Here is a 20864-nt window from a genome sequence, read left to right as displayed (position 1 = left end):
TTTGTCTTTTTCAAGTTGAAGGTGCTTTTTGCTGTACTGCTACGTAACATTTAACGTCTCAAAACCACGATATCATTATGACAGATGCTCTGCTACGCCACATCGGACTGCTAATAAAATTATGTAAGATAGTTGCACACTGCAGTATGCAACTACCATGGTATGAAATACATTTGGTGTGAAACATACCATGGTATGCAACATATTTCTTTTGTAATAAACCATTGTCTCCGTACAGCCTATAAAGACACGATATAATTTTTTTATTTTAGTAATAACTTACTAAGAGGTACAATACAATAGTGCCCAGTGTTCATTACAAAAAGAAAAAAGAAAAGAAAACAAGTAACCAAAAATGAATAAAATAAATAAATAAATAAATAAATAAATAAATAAATAAAAAGAAATAAATAAAACAGAAACAGACAAAGAAAGAAAGAAAGATAAAGAATATATCTACCAACTATAACAATGTAACTCCCAAGAGAGTGAAAGAAATTGATCTATATATACTTCTGTCAACTTTTTTCTCTTTGCCCGGATTCAGTGCCCGCGCTAGACCCCTAAGCGTACCACTTTTTTTTCTTTTCAATATTTTGGAGAAACGTTATTTCTGTTAAATTTGTTTACACAGCAAAGGAAATGGCCGAGCGCACAGTACTGCGATTTGGCATTCACGCTTTCCTTGCAGCTCCGCGTAGTCAGGCACATGCAATACTCGGCAGCTCATACGGAGAACCCCGGGCAACTTCACACAAGTGCATGTTCCGTAACACAGATTCACGATCTCTGACAGAATTCTCGGAGCAGCCGAGCAGTGTCTTTTAAGGCGGTCACTTTCGCATGAGTAATGACCAACATACGAGAACCTTGATTTTTGTGGGGGGAGGGTTGTCTGTTTCGTATATTGCGGAGGATGCACTGTTATAGCGTTTCGAACGTTAAAACGACCGACGTTAAAACGACCGACGCTTCGGTTCGATGACATCATCAGACCGAAGCCCTCAGTATGCCACCGGATTATAATCTGGAACGGCAGATGGACCGTGTTGATCTGGTGCGGCGTAGTGGTCACCGACGTCAACAACCTCATGCCCCCGGCATTGGGGCGCCTTGGGAGAAGGGCAATTGTGCACTTCGGGGGATGTTTTTCAACGATGCAACTGGGTGCCCTTCTTATTTGACTGGGTTGCGCCCTAAAATGACCCCCTGCTCACACAGCCGTTCTGCTCAAATGCATATCGCCGCACCAACAGTGGCTTGGTACCGCCGCCGACAGGCGGCGGTTTTTTTTTAAGAAGTTCCATTATCAAATAGCCAAGCCTCGGTGGGTCGCAAGCCCAGAGCTGTGCTGCCCGCACTAACGCCAACAAAGCCAAGCGACCCTGGGTGCCACCTCAGCGTGGCAGTGCCGTGCCAGCGGGAACCACTACACGAGAACCGTGGGGCGAGGTGGGCTACCCGCTGTTCCCTCCCTCTTAGCCGTGTGAGCATCCGACTCCACTCACACGTTGACCGTGGCGGACCTCTAGGAGGTGGGGAGGGAATGATCCGAGGTCGCGGCTCCAACTAAGCTGGATTACGTGGGCGCGCCACCACCCATACCGTCCATGTACCTGGATCATGGAATGGACCGGAAACTTCTCTGCTAGGTGTGCAAGGACCGACTCCTTATCAGCGGCATCCACATACGCTGGATTACAGAGGGACGCAAGCACCTCCTGCCAATGCTGCCTAGTCTGTCAGGTCCTGTCTCAAGGAATGCGTTCCTAATGCCAGCGCTTCTGAGTCGTCAGATTACAGGAGCTTACCAATCTCCCAGCCATTCCGGCATTGTTCTGTTGTTAAAGCGAACTATGGTGTTAACCTTCCTTGGAAACATACCTTGGCAGAGTGGACCAGTGTCTACTCGTGTGAACTTCATTCTGTAAGGTACCTCGCCCCCAGACGCTAGCTTACAGAGGCTCGCCACCACCTCCGGCGTGGTTATAACCGAGTACCCGTCAAAGGAACACACCCGCCACTATATATATATATATATATCTTTTTCTCCGTCAACACTCATTTCCTGTCGTCCTGTCTTTCTTTCTATAGCTTTCTTTTTTTGTCTCTGTACTCCTGATGCTCATCATAGTTATTGAATCCCACACACGTGTTGTGGGAGCGAAGCACAAGTGCAGGAAGAGGACGAGGATGGAGAGGAGAGCGAAATGAGTGCGTGCCGGTCCATAATTACGATAGTTTTCTTTCTACTCCACGCGGCAAACCTCGAGCCATAATAGATCTGCTGTAAAAACTGCCTACCTATCCAAGCAGAGAAAACGTTCCGGTCCCGATTTCTAAATCTTTATACCGTAAATATCAGAGGACGTTTCGATGTCCAAATCATCATGTGTCAGGACGCACAGATTTCAAGGCGTCTTCAATAATAAAGACCTTTTCTGGGGCCTACATGTGGCCACTTGATGAGGCTGGCAGACATTGCTAACTTATTCAAGTATCTTGGAGGAAAAACTTGAGGGACTTTATTACAGGCAATGATGCAATTGTACAAGACGCTTTTTCTCGGCTATTTGCGATAACGCTTGCCTATGTTGACCAATAGCTGCATAACCAGCGTTAACACTCCCGAAATCATCCAGGCTATGGCTCTGCGAGTTTTTCTGAGGCTACCGCAATGTTCATCAACAGCTGAGACAATCGCGATCGCAAATGACTACCCGCTCAAGACGCATATCGTAATGAAAATGCTCAGAGCACACGTGAGCCATCTTACTCGCGCCTCTGCCCATCATTTTGCCTCACTGCCAGAAGACCGCACTCCGAATTGCAACTCTCCCATGGTGTATAACTCATCCACGTCTTGAACTCACGGTTCCAGGCATACGGTCAAAAGCCCGGCTCTCGTCTCCAGCGCTAAAGCAGCTTTCTCCTCTCTCATTGTATGAGAAGTATACAGTGAGCATAACCATCTATATACTGACGCTTCAAATTAAGTGGATGGGTCTGCAAGGACGGTGGTCTTTCCTGCAACAGGCACAACGACGAAGATTCGGTAATTCCTCCAGACTTCATCGACAGCTGTGGAACTTGCTGCTCTACGTAGCACATTTAAAGTTATTAAACACCAAGGAGCCAAGAAGTGGAGCGTGTTCACGGACTCCAAGGCAGCACTGCAGTGTTTGTTATTCGCCTTACGCCGGGGACCTCATGAACAACTAGGGCTGGAAATTAGATCTGCTCCACCACTTCTTCAAAGAAGGCCACAAAATCGCGTTTCAGTGGCTTTCAAGTCACTGCGGCATATTGGGCAACGAACATGCCGATGCAGCTGCTCGATCAGCACACGATGATGGTGAAGAAAAATCTATACCATTTTCAAGAACCGATGCTGCAATGAAAATCAGAAAAATCGCTAGTGAAGATGTAAAATCTCTGTGGAACGCTGAGTGCTTACGGCACACGCTACTGCATAGGCTGGACACGTCTCGTCAACTTCGGTCTCCGTGCGGACTCCCTCGTCTTGAGACAACGGTGCTTTGCCGACTGTGGCTTGGTGTCACTTTGACCAAAGTTTTCACCTTCCGAATCGGCATGGAAGACAGTGCTGCTTGCGATCACTGCGGCAGCGATGAAACGATAGAGCACGTTCTTTTTTACAGCCCTGGTTAGAGCGTGCAAAGACGGCCAGTTAGCTGCTGCTTTAGCTCGCCTTCACGACAGACCTTTGTCAGAATAATCAGTGTTTGAAAGGCGACATGATCTGTCTTCGCACAGATAATCAGTTAAGGCCTTATTGAACTTTTTGCGTGATAGTGGCCTATTGAATAGGCTATAGCACCCCAGCTCACTTTTTTTCCTCTTTGGCGCGTCTATTTTGCTCTTCGCTTTCTTTCCCATCTTTATTACCCATTCTCCCTTCCTTAGTGCAGTGTAGCTAACCGGACGCCTCATTTTCTGGTTAACCTCTCTGCCTCTCCCTCATTTTATTCTCTCTCTCTTTCTCAGAGAAAGTTTCTTGAAATGCCAATGGGCTCAGGCAGAATAAATGAGGTATTTTGTGTGTTGTTTTTTTTGTTTAGACGACAAATATCTTTCATAAAATTGATATGAAAGCAAGACACCTATCGTCTTTGCACATGAACCGTGAAGGCAGAAGTGCTGTCGCTGCTAATTTAAAGCCGCTTCGAAGTAGCTGAAATCGCTTTGCTAAAGTCGTGTGCGTGTGTGTATTCGGTGAGGGGAAGTCATTTGAAATACGCGAGTGCACCACAATTTCCATGCGTGGGAAGTGTGGTGCTTATCTGTCCTTATCTTAGATATGTCTTGAGTCTCAAAAGGAGGTACGACGTGCAAACGCGGATACGAAAGGAGAGAGCGAGACAACGCAGACGCCGAACTATTGTCTCCGGGTTTGCCCATCTTACCTTCTTTTAGCATGAATTGTTACCTACTATGGATAAGCTTTCTGTAGTTTCATATCTCCCCTTTCTTCCACCGCACTGTCGCCAAGAAGAAGCGCCGCAGTGGCTGCCCCCGAGTATTACGCTGTACAGCAAAAAAAAAAAAAAAATGTGGCAGTTGCGGTTTTCTGGCACACAGCGTGAAATAGATAAGCACCAAAGATTACACTTTACGGTTAAGCAATTCCTTGGGGCAAGTGCCGCATCACACGCCGAATTACGGTCTACGCGCCTTCATTCAAGGTTCGTCACTCCCTCATCAAAGAATGTCCCGGTGTGACGCAGCGCAGCGACCGCCCTTGCTGCGCGCCCGGTGCGCTTGATTTCGACATCGGGAGCTTGAAATGGGGAGGAAAATAGCTCACGAAGAGATATTCATCGACTAATTCAAGGTTAAGATATCGAAACTGAAAAATTTAGCAAAATCTTTATATAAGCGGATATCAATATTTGGAACTCGGAAGTGGATTATCCTAGTCGTTGGCACTACCACAAATTGAATCGCATGATTACACAAAATGTAGAGACATGTTCATTTAAGCTACTCAACAACCAGCTCTTTCCCAGATATTCACGTATGTGGTGTCCAGGATACTTACCTGTCTATACAGATGGCTCCAGCGTACCAACCACTTCAACTTCAGCGTTTAGTTTGCTGAACCTCCATGTATATAATCATTTATTTATCTTATGTGGCATCATTCAGAACCACAGAAACATTTGTTAGTCTATGCGCGATTAAGTTCACATATTTTTTTAGAGATGTGCATAAATGGACGATCTTCAGCAAGAAAATTCACAAGCGGCACTTATAATAGCACGAAAGCAAAACCATTAACACCTAGTAAAACACGAAACACTTAAAGGGCTTACAAAAGGCAAACCAAGCGCACTTGTCTGTGAAGAAATGTGTATTGCTGTCACAGCACTTTTTTATTTAAAGATCGCTATTGTGTTAAGAGAGACGAGATCCCTGAGGGATGCACCTATTACGCTTTCGGGCCCCGTCGCGGTGGTCTATAGTGGTTAAGGTACTCGGCTGCTGACCCGCAGGTCGCGGGATGGAGTCCCGGCTGCAGCGGCTGCACTTCCTATAGAGGCTGAATTGTTGTAGGCCCATGTGCTAAGATTTGGGTGCACGTTAAAGGACCCCAGGTGGTCGAAACTTTTGTAGCCCTCTACTACGGCGTCTCTCATAATCAAATGGTGGTTTTGGGACGGTAAACCCTACATATCAATCATCAATATCACGCTTTCCGTATTAACGCTCCGAAAACGGGGGCACTCTCCGATGGTATAGATATAAAAGCGGGGGTGTTATTTTACCGAATGCGGAGAATGCAGCTTACTTTCAGTGCCATTAATAGCGCGACGCGTGACTAGAGTGCATAGCCTTGAAATGCGCGAGTGTCGCCGTCGCATATATGCCTCCGCAAAGACTCCATCCGACCACAACAGCTGCGGTGGGCACGGTCGTATAACGGCGGGGCGGGTGTTATCAAAGGAACGCCTGCCGCAGGTCTTTATCAAAAGGCGTTTCATCGCCGAACACTGTCGGATGACGTCTCTCGTGACGTCACGCAGAGAAGGTGGATAGGAAGACGTGCTCCTCTCTCATGCGGTTCTTTCGTGAGAGATACGGCGCCGTATGGGGTGCAAATCTTTTTGCCGACGTCGTCGGAGTGATTGCAACGCACTCCATATTCGTCGAAAGAGATATGTGACGACACACAACAATACGTCCTGTTCGTTGGCTTGCTTCCTACGCGGTAATGTCGCTGAAATATTCGGCAGTAAGGAGTTTCTATTGTGAGACTCTTGTCAGTGGTAATAATACTCTTGTCAGTGGTAACATGCAGATCTGCATGACACGCGCGACTGAGCCAGAGATGAGACGGACAGAGTTACTCTTGCTACGCCTGAACAGGAATCACCATGCACTACACAGTTAATACTCCTTCAATTTAGTTGGTGTCGTTCACCTCCTATGAGGACATGCAATATACGACTCAAATCGTAAGGATTCCAAGACAAGCGCCATGGCTATTTAAGTTAGGCGCAAAAGGCATTTACTGGCTAGTTTCAAGTTTCGGGTTTCACTCATTCAAAGTGGTTTTACTTATTACTCATTGGTAAAGACTCTGTTCATAGCGTAATAACGCACTCACGATTCCGCAAAGCTTCAAAAGAGCCTTGATATATGTGGTGCATGTTTCGCCAGGCAGCTGAGCTCTGCGTGAAAGCGTTCGCTCCGCCTGCTTGACCTTAGCAGTCGAGTCGCCAAAACACCTCTTCAGCTCGTCCACAAAAATGTCCCATGTCGTCAATGCGCTCTCGTTGTTGTCGAACCAAAGAGACGCGGTGCCAACGAGAAAAAAAAACACCACGTTCTCGAGCTGATTAGCAGTGCTCCCGCGGTTGCTGCGACTCACTCTGTGGTAGTGCTTGAGCGAATTCTCATCATTGTCATTCGGCTCCCTCGAGAAGGTCCTTGGTTGACGTTCCGGCGTGCCGTAGCCAGCTTGTCCTGCTGAGTGAGTGAGTTGCTCATCAGCAGCGAGGTTCTTATGGCCTGCTCCCGCGTCCTCTATGTCTGGTAGCTACGGCGGCAAGCCTGCCAAGCGTCTGCTTCGTCGCAATATTGGTAGAGCTGGGTCGTCCAGATCGATGTACCCGGCACCTCCACCAAACTGGTACGAGTGCATGAGTTTATTTACAGATAAGGTGAAATGGCGTTGGGAAAGGGCAGCGTACTCCTGAGACAGGCATAGTCCGGTTCACCCAACCACACAGTCCAAGCGCCGGATCCACTACTCTTCTCCTTCCACGTCCTGTACGCTCGCGCATCTTCGTTGCAATATATATATATATATATATATATATATAGTCTAGTAGATCCTCCGTGAGCGGTCACAACGTGGTTTATTTCGACGTTTCGAAACGTCGAAATAAACCACGTTGTGACCGCTCACGGAGGATCTACTAGACTATATGCAACGCTACGGCCACTCAACCACCATGCCTGCCTATATATATATATATATATATATATATATATATATATATATATATATATATATATATATATATATATATATATATATATATATATATATATATATATATATATATATATATATATATATATATATATATATATATATATATATATATATAATGTCATGGGGCAGTGTCAAGGGGAGCCAAATGAATGGACATAACAATTCCCTATCAAGTATACCTGATAAGCAAAGTTGAAAACAGCGGGAATTTGTATGACCACCGGTAGTGCTAGTACCAACAACAACAAAAAGAAATACCAGCACGACTCTCTAAAATAAATGGTAATAAAACTGTAAGCAGATCTAACCGTAACTCAGTCGCAACATCCGTACACGCTTGTTTTACACGGCTTTTGAACTAATGCGTTTACAACATTGTTGAAGACAGCCATCTCGCACCAGCGGATATAGACCAATGACGATATTGTGGTAGTGAGAAGTGTGACTGTGTCACCAATGTTCCTTCTCTTTACCTCTAGCCTGCAAATTGGCGCATATCTTTTCCCAGTGAAGGGAAGCACACCTGTTTTTTTTTCTAAAACGATTAACGTCCCTGCGATTCCTTTCTCTTCAATCCCTTCCTTCGTTGGGTGCTGACATAACTGCGGTTTCGTAATTTGGTGCAGCATAGTTGTATGCATTCACAAAATGTGGTGCCCTTATGCAGTTAACTGTTAGTCGATCACGTCAGAGAATGAAATGTTGCTCGTGCTCGCTCATATAGCCAGGACTAGTGTACCGCCAGGAAGATCTGCAAGCTAAACCACCATTTCCTACGCAAGCAGAGTCGGCGGGTTCCCACATAATTTTTCTCTCTTTTTTTTTCTGTCATTGTCGATAGATGCCGGGCTGCTTCAAAAGCACTAACGTTTGTTCTTCATGTTGTCTGTTACCATTATTATTATCTCTGGTGTTACCTCGAAACGCCAGTTGAAGACAAAAAAACAATGAATACTCGACTGCCAACAGGCGGTGGTTTTTATTAGCTTTATTTGGTGGTAAGTTGGGTTTGACAGGAACGAAATCAATAATGCTTTTCGTCGGTAAGGGCTCTTTGCCCTTATTGGATAAACCAGCTTACAGTGTGTGCAGTGGTAGCAGTGTGTGCAGCACCGAGCTTTGTTTTTTGTTGTTGGTGTTGTTGTTATTGTTGCTGTTCACTTTTCTGCACTACTTCCAAGATCATTCTACATTTGATCAAGTGATTGTCTAACATTGTGACGCTATCGATCGCTTCATCACTTGGACACGAAGCTTGTGATGCAGTTTCTGTCAACGACGCCGTCGGTCGCCGTATTTTATTAACCATAAGACACATGGGGCTTTCGCATTACTAACCTTGCATAACCACTTGTGTCATGCATTAGACTTGAACAAACGTTCCCTACGCCGTGTGTAGAGAAGGTTTAGACATTATCTATCCGGAGTGGTGCATGACATGCACGTGGAAGGGCCTCCAGAGGATGGGCACTTCAAGCATGTCACCATGTACGTGCTGAAAGTGTCGTACTCTGAGCAAAACTCTATCGAAACGTTGTTTACCAGTCGAAAGCGTTTCGAACGTGTGGTTCCTTCCAATCATTTCGACGCTTAGCTCAAGTGAATCGCTCACACCCCGAAACGCAACGAAAAGTGTAAACAGAGTGTAAACAGAGTGAAAGCGACTTGTAAGGACGTGTGGTGCGTTACAAATGCGCCGCATTCCACCGGACGCGCTTTCACGCTAGATTATACGAATTACGGGATCGAGGTTGCTTGTTGTATTACTTGTGACCTCTTACGATGTATTAATGGCTGGCATACGCGGCATCTGTGATCGCAGTATGGGCCTACCATCACTAATTTAGGTGTTCTTAGAAGTATAATGACATTGGCAAGTTAACATACGGGGACCATATATGACTGTAAGACTAAAGCATTATAGAACTCTCCAGCTAATGAAAAAAATTCTAATGTCATAGTAATAGCGTAAAAGTGGACAATGAAACTTAATCCTTTTACAAAATGCTCGATCATCGACTCGCTTCAGAGAAGCGAGTCGAATACCTGTGTACACGATGTGAAAGCTTTCAATACGCCTTTCATGCTCAGGTGCGCACAACTATACATACTTTACAACAAAATGCACCAATATGGACGTTATGAATTTACGATAATTATCTGCAAAAGTAACTCTCCCCCTTTCTCTAGGTGGATGGGGAGCTGGCGGGTAAACCCCAAGTATACCCGATTTCGGTAAGAGCCCTCAAAACACATCATTTTTAAATATCAATACATGACACAAGCTTCGTTACATGATTGTATAACGTGTTTAAAATTAAGGGGGTAATTAGATTGGATTGGATTGAATAAACTTTTATTTGGTACTCCAAAACACAAATCACTGTGTTGCGGGCAGCTCCCACGTGGGGACTGAGATGCCAAGCTCCTCAGCCGCCTCGCGGGCTTGGTGGACAGCCCAGAGCTGATCTGCCAAGGACGACCTGCGGATTGCCGCCTCCCATCTGGCAGAGGTGATGTGCGATAAATGAGCGAATTTGGTGCACTGCCAGAGCATGTGTTCTAATGAAGCTATTTCCCCACAATGTGGACAAAGATTATTCGGGTATAGGGTCAGGGTACATGATGTGTAACATTTTCAAAGTAGGGTACATCCGCGTTTGCAAAAGCCTTAATGTAAGTGCTTGGGGCCGGGTTAGATTTTTGTGAGGTGGAGGGAAAATCCTTCTAGACAGGTAGATATGCTTAATGAGCTCGTTATATGTTGTAAGAATTTCCCGGTTATCCCCTTCACCGGTAGAACGCATCTCCGGGGAGGCGCGGTTGGAGAGTTCTCGCGCCGCCTCGTGTGCTGCTTCATTGAGATTGGGAGGGGAATCGTTGATTTGCCCAAGGTGAGCTGGGAACCAACTCAGAAGATGATGCGTTATGTTCTTGCCTTGTAGTATTCTCAGCGTTTGCTCAGAGACCGTCCCCTTGGCGAACGCCCATAGTGCTGCCATGGAATCACTGTAGACGATTTCAATGTTATCCATCTTGAGTGCTAAGGCGATGGCCACCAGTTCCGCAATAATTGGTTCTTTCGTTCTGACCGTCGCTGAGTTGACGACATGGCCAGCCCCATAGATAATTAGAAATAAATGCTGATATTTTCATCCTGGGCGGAGAAGGGGGGGAGGGGGGCAAACGCATTCTTGCTACAACATAAAACTTAGCGCTGCGACGCGTTAACGATACCAGTTCGGAATAGCGAACTCTGTCATCTCACCTTTTTGTATCAGCCTATATTGTGGTATAGCGAAGAGTGATAAAAACATTCTGTCCTTGTTGTAATCACAATGTGTAAGTTTGTTAACGAAACGTTCATTCCGGCAGAGTGTACTCGAACGAAATGAAGTCACCTAATAGGGCTGCTTCGACATACTGCGCGGACGGAAATTACGAGTATCAGCCATTCATCTCATTTCACGTAAGAACCATTCATTATGAAACATGTAGATCGCTTCCTTGAGAGATACTATCCAAACACCGTTGCACCAACACGAACCAGCACCGTTGCAGTGTTGCAATATTTTTTTACAGAGCCTGCAACGCTTACGCAGCAACGGATCCGTCTCTGTGAACAGAAAAACGCGTGGGTAAAAACAGTGTGCTAGGCTCCTATATAAGCCACCAACAGACGCTCGCGTTCACATGCTGCTATTCTAGCAGTCGCGCGCGCTCTTGGAGTTTTCACCCGGGACAGTTAGGGAGGGCATTCGGAGAGGTGGACAGATGAGCCGTAGAATGAGTTCGCTGTAGACTCGTGCGCAACTGCAACGCGCCAACTAAATTTTGACCTCTATGGGTGGTTTAGGGGCCCTTTGACAATTCAAGGCAAACGGCGTATCTTTCTTTGGCATATACCATAGAGTTCAGTCTTTGTTTCAATTACAGAACAAAACAAGCATCAAAATGACATTCAGGATGATAAGTTGCTTTTGAACAACGGAAACGCCATAGCGTTCCGTGCGAAAATTAGTTTCCTTCTCCTTTGCACTCCACACGAGAGCTTCGAGTGCTCCACACGTGTGTTTCCCGCTTTGATGTATAAAAAGGGAGACCGTCTGGCAACTCATTCGCTTCATTCTAAGACTGCCATGCATGGGACAACAAAAATTAAGGACAAGAGAACAGCGTGAGTACAATGCCCGTCTGAGGGAACAAATTTGTCTAGCTGAAAATGGTCGCGGAACCAATTATTGTTTACCATATCCGCCACAAAGCGATTAGCACTGACATTACGCCAAAGTATAGTAAAGCATAACAATAATATAGCGGGTTTTACGTCCCAAAACCACAATAACATTATAAGATACGCCGTAGTGAAGGACTCTGGAAATTTATACCACCTGGTGTTTTTTAACGTGCACCTAAATCTAAGCTCACGGGCTTCAAACATTGCCGTCTTCATCGATATAATAAAACATAACCCGCATCAGCATGAGTGGTGTCTGATAACGCTTCGCTGGACATTTATGCTCGCAGGGTAAAATGGCAGCCAGTTTCTTTTTCTTTTTTTAAGTCATGTAGCGTTAAGATGGCATTTGAATTCAATTAAACTGAGATAAAACTACGCAGAGTGGGGAACAAAAGTAGAAGACGTAGACAAGAATAGCGCACTAGTCTTGTCTACACTTCTGTTTATATGCTCCGTTCGCTGATCTAAGCTTTGATTGCAGCTCTGTATTATTAACACGATAGCGTTAAAGAGTTCGTTTCGCAGAAATGCTGGTGTCGGTGTCACTGGTTGTGAGCGAAAAATCATCATCTGATGCGTAACCGAAGAATTAGGAACAGTGCAAATAAAAAATGATAAAAATCCTGCAGCGGAGTGGGGACCGAACCAGGGTTGTTTGAGCTTAAGTGGGTGTTGAACCCGGGTCGCCTGAATGGCAAGCCGATGTTCTATAGCACGGCCACGTCTCCGCTTGTGAGAACAGTGAAAAGAACTTTCTCTGCTAGGAAATGCTGTAAAAAAAATCATGATTCACAAACCCATGCGTCCTGTATGCATGCTTCACAATGCAGCATGATATGTTGCAGTAATAATGCGTGGTACAAGCGTCCGTTGCCAGCGGGCGTCAAAATATCCGATTGTCATACTGACTCCATGTTTGAAAGCCGGTACCCACTGCAAAAGGCACACGCTACTGCGCCTATTCCCTTAAAGGGGGTGGTGACGCCGAATTTCGAGCCTATCCCAAGTTTCCTCTGTATGCAAGGACTCTTCACACGAAGAGTCGGACACAACAAACGCGTAGCATATATTTCAATTCACTTCTGAAAGTGTAGCTGAATGCTCACTCTCGCGATCTAGGCAAATCGCTTGCGCAGCAACTCTGACGTTTCAGAATAGGAGAAGCAACGGCAGTTGTCGTGACGCCACACCAGATTTGTAGTGACGTAAGTGACCTCCGCCATCTCTGAAACGAATTTTGTGAAGAAAACGAGAACTAGCATGGCTACTGTTACGAGTGTGCTGGCGTCCCTAGCAAAGACACCGTGTGCGTCCCGCAAGGACTCTGAGTGCTTTCGAAAAAACACTCGACGCGTCGTTCAGAGGCTCTGCGCGCGTCCAGCAGCGGGGCTGTCTCATCCTCCATCGGCATCGCGACGCCTATAAAAGACCGGTGCACCTAGCGTCAGGGCGACTTGTTATATTTACAACATACGTTGTAAATATAAACGCTTTGTTTCCGACGGGCTGCCTTTTGCCTTGCCTGGATGCTACTGCAGCTGACCATGGCGACCGTCAGCGCGTTTGTTTTGCTGTCGCATGGTGTGGGCCATGTGAGTGAGAGCAGACGAAACTCGGCGCGATGTGCATCACAGCCTATTGTGGTCACGTGACCAAGCTACCGATGCATTGACGTCACTGCCCAACTGGGTGCCGCGAAACCGAAACCAAAAATTGTCCACATAAGTAGAGCAATATTAAATTATATAGCGAAAATACACGAATCTCGGTGCGTGTATCATGCTTGCCGGAGCTGAAGGAAACGCTTAGAGCAAAGAACACGCATGCCACAAATTTGGTGGAACCACCTCTTTAAAGCCACGTAGTGGGTGCATAGCAAATTCCAAAAGGTTTCGTGCACTAAGTTTTTGAAGTACGCACTAGGAACAGCATGTGGCTATCGCGTTCAACTCCTAACGGCGAAGGTTTAGGGTCCCCTAATTTATTATTATTATTATTATTATTATTATTATTATTATTATTATTGTATGATTTAACTACATCTTACTTCTCATCCACTTACTCTGCTGTCTCATATATCCGTATATTCAGTTTTGAAACAAATCAGCTGTTTGTTTCAGCAATGCGAATTGCACGTGCGTATGCCACACAAAACGCCATGCGATGAGACACAAGACATCAGCGAATAAGTAAACAGGGTTATTCACTCGCACTTATTTGAAAGCGTCTTTTTCTTCACGACACTTTAATACCTCGAAATAAATAAATAAATAAATAAATAAATAAATAAATAAATAAATAAATAAATAAATAAATAAATAAATAGTCTCGTTAGTGATATACCAATAGTTTTTCTTGCAACACAGCGAGCACTCACTTCCGACAGCAGCGCCGCTTTGGGTTCAGGGAGTCGTGTTTTGACTCTGATTGGACTTGTATCTAAAGCATGCGCCGTTTTCATGCGGTATAACACGTAAACAAACTCTCAGAGCTGGATAAATGCAGTAAGGATTGCGTAAGGACTGACCTGGCGAATTAGACTGACCGACCTCTGCATCGCTGACACTGTCGCGTCGGTATACATAGACCCTCGGCGGCGGAGTTGACAGGCTGCGCATTCAGATCCGATAGGGCCGCTATCCTGTCGACGATAGCGACGTGCCTGTGCTGGCTCGGAGCTTATATGCAGCGTCCACTCTTGAAGAGGGGTCGTTCATTTTGTCGGGGCATTGTCGGTCAGCCTTTGACGGCGAAATCACTCGGCAACTGCGAGTTGTGAACACGAATACGGAGAACTGTGTAACGGTTCTTTAAAAGAGGGAGAACGTCGTGAACGGTTTACGAAGGTTTTGAGAACCCGTTTGCTTCTGTGTTAATTATCTTCGGCTGCGATTAACTACTTAATACTAATACCTGGCGTTTAACGTGCCAAGACTACCATATGATTCGGAATGACGCCGTTGTGAATTGATTGGTTGATTGATTGATTGATTGATTGATTGATTGATATGTGGGGTATAACGTCCCAAAACCACCATATATGATTATGAGAGATGCCGTAGTGGAGAGCTCCAGAAATTTCGGCCACCTGGAGTTTTTTTAACGTGCACTCAAATCTCAGCACAAGAGCCTAGAGCCTTTCCGCCTCCATCGAAATTGCAGCCGCTGCAGCCGGGATTGGATCCCGCGACCTGCGGGTTAGCAGTTGAGTGCCATACTACTAGGCCACCACGGCGAGGAAACTTGTTGCTTCATCTGTAGAGTACATTTAGAGTACACAATAGCTTATTAACTGAACGGTCATATGAATTTTAACGATTTCTCTTAATATCACGTTGCTCGTGGGTATTTCTTGGCTGTATCTTGCTTGTTCTTTTCTTCATATTCTCTTTTTGTGAATGCAGTTCGTTGTGGGTTCATGCAGTTTGTATATGCAGGGTATGCACTAGGGTTCGTTGTTTCATGATTACGATTGGAAAAAGAGTGCTAATTAGAGAGAAAGAAGGATACAGACATCATTGCATGTTGTCAGTGTCATTTCCTAGTCCTGTATTTTCAGAACTGTTTTTTTACTTGTATATGTATTATGAGGAGAGTTCACAGTAGAAAACTTTTTAGCTAGGTATACATAGCTAAAAAGTTTTCCACTGTGAACCAGCTATTCCTATATATAGGGATAGCCGGTTTCGATGTAGCCGCCGAAGCGGCAAAGTGAGGAAGGTGTTCGCTTGCTGACCCGAAAACCACGGGATCGACCTTGGCGCGGTGGTTGCATCTCCGTGGAGGCGAGATGCTGAAAGTCCGTGCTCTAGCTCTCAATGCACGAAAGTGCCAGTATCAGTGTCAGTGTACTTTCGTGCACTGTCAGTGACATTGTGCACTGTCAGTGCACGATGTCACTGGGGATCAGCGGGTCGAAAATTGCGACGTGAACAGCGCGTGAGAAACACAAGCGCAAGGAACCGACGAAGACGCACTGATCACGTCTCACGCGCTGTTAACGCTGCCGCTGAATACCAAATAGCCTGGTTACACACCTTGCTTGGTCAAAAACTATCCAGAGCTTTTCACTGTGGTGGTTCTCATTGCCAAAGCCGATTTTAGATGCTAAAGTTATTAAACAAACCAAACCAATTAGTAGCCTAACCTCCATATGTATTCAACTATTAATAACGAACAGCGAAAAGAAGCTAGCCTAACTAGTGTGCAAGAGTTCAAAGGAAACGTTTTTCATTCAGGTTCAAGAATCATTCGAATTCAATTGAAAAACAATTTACACATTAAAAAACGGCATTGACTTCACAAAAATCGCTAAACGTTCACTTGGGTTTTGCACATCAACGTTGGCCGAGGGTCCAACCCATGGCCCATATTGACAAAGTGACCGTACTACAAGAGAAACTTGGGCTAGTTGGTGGTTGATTATTGTTAAAAGAAACAGCGCGGAAAACGTACGAGGATTGTAGAAGACACGTCACAGGCGCTGTGCTGTGACACTACGTCACACAGCACCTGTGATGTGACCTCGTGCTAGGATTTCTCTTCAGCAAAAGTCCCACTCAATCGATCGATTGATCGATGGATTGATTGATTGATTGATTGATTGACACCTTGAAGGACGCTCTCTAGCACGCAGTGGGCAACTCTCACGTCGGAGCTGCCAGGCCAAGCCTGTCGGCCACTTCGCGTGCCTGCTGCTGGATAGCCCACCACTCAATCGATGTTCTCTACATATTATCGTTGGCAAGCATACAATAGCAAACAGCGTTTACGGACGTAAAGCTGTGAGGATTGAACCACCGAGGGGCTTAATTCCTAAAGCTTTTTGTCCGTAAGTGTGGTCACTGGCTGATTACCTGCGCTAATAATATGACCAAACACAGGATTGAATAAAATTTTCTTTTAAAACTGGTGTACGATATTTCGGGTGGGGGGGGGGGGGGCTAACTAACTTACTGCATTCGTCATATATATATATATATATATATATATATATATATATATATATATATATATATATATATGTGTGTGTGTGTGTGTGTGTGTGTGTGTGTGTGTGTGTGTGTGTGTGTGTGTGTGTGTGTGTGTGTGTGTGTGTGTGTGTGTGTGTGTGTGTGTGTGTGTGTGTGAAATTGTTAATTAAAAAAACAGCTAACAATGAATTCAATTTTTAAATGCGAATCAATGCTTGAGAAACCAAAGATATTTTGAGCATTTATATATACTTATCTACCTACCAGGGCAGCTACGTCTTGTGCTCTCGTAATTGCGGGGCGAGCTTACAAGCTTAGCATCGCACTGAACTCGAGCCCACTGCTTTATTCATCACCACTTTTACAAGCCGCCGCCATTGATTCAAGCTGTCATAAGTGAGGCTGATTATATTTATCGGAAACTAAAGCGGAAACCTTTTTAGGTACTTCCAGTACGACAAAACTACAACATTTAGAAGTACTCGTCGCAATCAACGACTCACGGCAGCTTCGGCAGTGCAGCGGTGATGCTAATCATTTTTGATGAAGGAAAATGATCTTCCTGAAGCACCAGATGCTTTGTGCCGGTCCGTGAAAAGTTTTTCCGTTCCCATCCATAAGTGCATCGGCCTGTCGCAGCAGAATAAAAACATGAACAAGTTAAGTAATATTATAGTGCCCTTGTTCAGCGCTAGCCTGCTCTGCAGTGCTACAGTAAAAGGCGGAAAGGGTCACAAAGAGCTTTCAAGGAAAATCTTCACTGCTGAAATGTTAGAAAATGATCACTATAATGTAAAATTCCCTCGTAATGTTTTCGATTCCTCGTAACAATATAATTAAGTTATTAGTGATTACAAAGGTGAAGGAAAATTTTGCCTCAGTTGCTTTCCCAAGCGTGCAGCCGACAGTGGGCACTGTCGAGAGTGGGGGGGGGGGGGGGGCTTAGCCTTTTTAGCTTTTCTCACTAGAGAAGCTTGCACAACCCCCCTCCCCCCCCCCCGCCCGGCTGATACGCCTATGGCCATTGTTGCCGACTGTATATTGTTATTGGCCACCAGCTTTTACTAATCGCATGTCCAGCAACGCGATTGGCTTACATTTTTTCATGATACTAGCACTGCTAGTGAACAAACATTTTAAAGCTGCTAGAGAAGAAACATTTTAAATGTGCTCAGGGCCCCTATATTTGAAAAAGCGCCTAATGCCAAAAATATTCATAAATATTTTAACCAATCATCAGGACCTGTATTCACAAAAATGTTTTATGGTGAAAAGTTTTCTTTAAAAAATATTTTATCCAATCTCGACGTGGGTCGTAGAATAAGCGAGAGCAGCTCATTATTTTGAAACGCACCTACGAAAGAGAAATTTTGCGAATTCGGCCCCTGATGCGGTAGGCTACATATAGTCGGCCAGCCTATGGCAAGGTTCCTCCTACTGCATCGAAGTTGTGTGACTCTAGTCCCAGGACTATGGCAAGGTCCCCCTTACGGAAGCTAAATTCTGTGAATTCAGCCCCAATTATCACGTGAAATGGTGATTTCTCTTTCCCCAGTGCCACTTCACCAGTGGCGACCAGCCACCCTGCAACGGCTTCTGATGGGCATACAAGCACAATTCAGAGTGGCGCTACAGTGCTGCATGAGACCAGTGCTACTTTTATTCCAAGACAAATTTTAGGGGTTCTTAATCAATTCCTATTTTACTCATGCAAAAATTAAGCCACACACGCTACTCCTGCATGATCGATTAAAGGAGAGGCTGTCATGCTATAGGCCTTAAGATGTCACGACAAACACTGCACGTATTTGTTTTTTTTTTGCTTTCAATGAAGTTCGATTATATAGTGGAAACTGAGAGGCCTGATTGGCGAAGAATTACGTCCCTAACTTTTATCACCCAAAACTCATATATCATCAATATTGACTGAAGTTTTTAGGACCTTGGTCATTTTGCTCGCAGCTTGTCGTACGGCGGCCGGCGGTGGGTACACCGGTACTGCCAGTGTGTACACTTCTGCGGCCACCGCTCAAGGTCGTCTCTCCGGTAAACAATACTCAATAGATGGTGTGCCGCCACCCTCCAGCTTCAGACTGTCAGTTCGGGCTGTCAAGGTGGATGGACGTGTTTTTTGAGTGCTCCAGATCGACTGCGCAGATAAGTGTTTTTGCATGTTTTGAGCTTGTCTTTATAATTATAAGGCAGCGGTTGAAATCTTCGTAGCACTTATTTTATGGTACGGTTTTTCCGGGGGCCAGTCACTAGGTATTTATTAGTTAGTGCGGGTGTGTGTGTTTGAATTTTTTTGTTGTTTTTTTGTTACCCCGTGAGGAGGTGCGCGTACATTGAACACGCAAATTTTTGTAGTAGAGCTTAGACTTTCTTTTTTTTTCGTAGTGCAGGGCTCGAGTGTAGTAATTATCGAGCATAGGGACAATTGGTGTCAGAAAGGCATGGTTAAAAAGATTGTAAAGTGTTCAGGATGTGGAGTGGGTTTGAAATAAGGACCCAAGCGTAGAAGCGGATGGAGAAGAGGCTGACGCGAAGTGTAGGCAATGTGAGGTCGAGAAAAAAATGGAGAAAATGATGGTTGCCCAGAGTGAACTGCTGATGAGAATCGCCGAGCTCGAGACTGCGTTGGCGACAGAGCAAGAGAAAACGAGGGCAATGGGAGAAAGACTGAAGTCCGCCGAGGAAGCGCTAGCGAAGCTGAACAAAGAAGCGACCTACCGAGAGAACAGTAGGGAACCGGAAACCAGAATGGTGGAGAAGGAAAAGCAAGCAAGTTTGGAAAAAACAGGTTTAGCCGGTTCAACTGTCGCAAGGCCCAGCTTCAGTGAGGTAGTGGTGGGGCAGGGAGGGAACAAAGCAGCCGGCGTCACAGGTGCAAGTAGCCCCCAGGCGCAGAACGCTCCAGTTGAAAAGTCACAGCATGTGATAATCGCCGGGGACTCGAATTGAAATCGATGCACAGAAGCCATCAAAGAGAGGGTAAGAGGTGACAAGAGGGTTGCAGTAGTGGCGTTCCCAGGACGCAAGCTGGAAGCAGTCATGAGGCAAGCGAGCGCAAAGCTCAAAACGACAGCTGATAGACGAAACCTCGTGATAATTGCAGGCGGTTTAAACGATGTCCTAAATGAAGAGGCAGCAGGACTAGCAGCCACACTGGTGAAAGGCGTCGATGACATGCGCGCCACTTCTCCTAAGGTACAGGTAGTGATATGCACGATACCGGAGGTACCGGTGCGTGATAGCAACCTACAAAAAGCGGTGGTCAACGCAAACCAAGAGATATGGCGGATGAGTCGAGAGAAAGGCTTTGAGTGGTGGAAATAAACAGAGAGGTGCATAGGTGGGGGGGGGGGGTTTCAACCAGACAGAATTCACTTCGATGGGCGGCTAGGTCATGAGGTGGGTTGGCGACTTGCAGGACGCGCAGTAGCTTTTTTGGGGGGCAAGCGATCCCTTCGGGGTGCAGGATAGCTAGTAACGAGGAAAACAACCAGGGAGACTCTTCGACAGGTGGTATGGACAGATACGATTCTAAAGTGGCACCAATATCTAAGATAGGTAGAGTCCGGGGCATAAATAGACGTAGCCACGAGCGCCGAGCCAATTCAGACATAGGGTATATTAACATGCAGGGTGGTAGGAACAGGCTGAAGTGGGAAGAGATAGAAGAACAGCTAAGGGAAGAGAGGCCGATGGTATACGGTTTTGTAGAAACATATCTCAGGGACATGGAACAACCTCCGAACAATCCGGACTACGCGTGTGAATATTGTAATAGAACAGAAGGAAGCAGAAAGGGGGGTGGTATTGGGGCATTCATTCATAAAAGTACAGACTGGCAAAGGGTCAAGCAGGAGTGCAAGAAACATTTATGGCTAAAAGGGAAAGTGGCAGGTCAAATGACACTCCTTGGTTTCGTGTACTTGTGGACGGGAGCAAAGGCCAGAGAGGAAAACCAGGCAATGGATAGAGTGCATATCAAAGGACATTCAGGAGTTAGGAAGAGAGTGCGAGATAATTATACTAGGAGACATGAATGCGCACATAGAAGATATAGACGGGTTTACCGATCCGACAGGCAAAATGATCATGGATATGTGTGATAGACTTGATT

The 20864-nt window shown here is 45.5% G+C and overlaps 1 protein-coding gene across 1 annotated transcript in view; it reads right to left on the bottom strand.

Annotated features, from left to right (window-relative positions):
* LOC119175926 (uncharacterized) overlaps positions 1 to 14370 on the bottom strand; it is a 134763-nt gene extending 120393 nt beyond the window's left edge. Inside the window, exon 1 of the mRNA XM_075877109.1 lies at positions 14293 to 14370. The gene's annotated coding sequence lies outside the window, so the exon portion shown is untranslated. The remainder of the gene's footprint in view (positions 1 to 14292) is intronic.
* Positions 14371 to 20864: the final 6494 nt, after the last annotated feature.

The sequence above is a fragment of the Rhipicephalus microplus genome, chromosome X (assembly GCF_043290135.1).
Source record: "Rhipicephalus microplus isolate Deutch F79 chromosome X, USDA_Rmic, whole genome shotgun sequence".
Taxonomy (NCBI): domain Eukaryota; kingdom Metazoa; phylum Arthropoda; class Arachnida; order Ixodida; family Ixodidae; genus Rhipicephalus; species Rhipicephalus microplus.
Note: the sequence above shows the minus strand (reverse complement) of the source record. Positions and strands in the feature narration are given on the sequence as shown.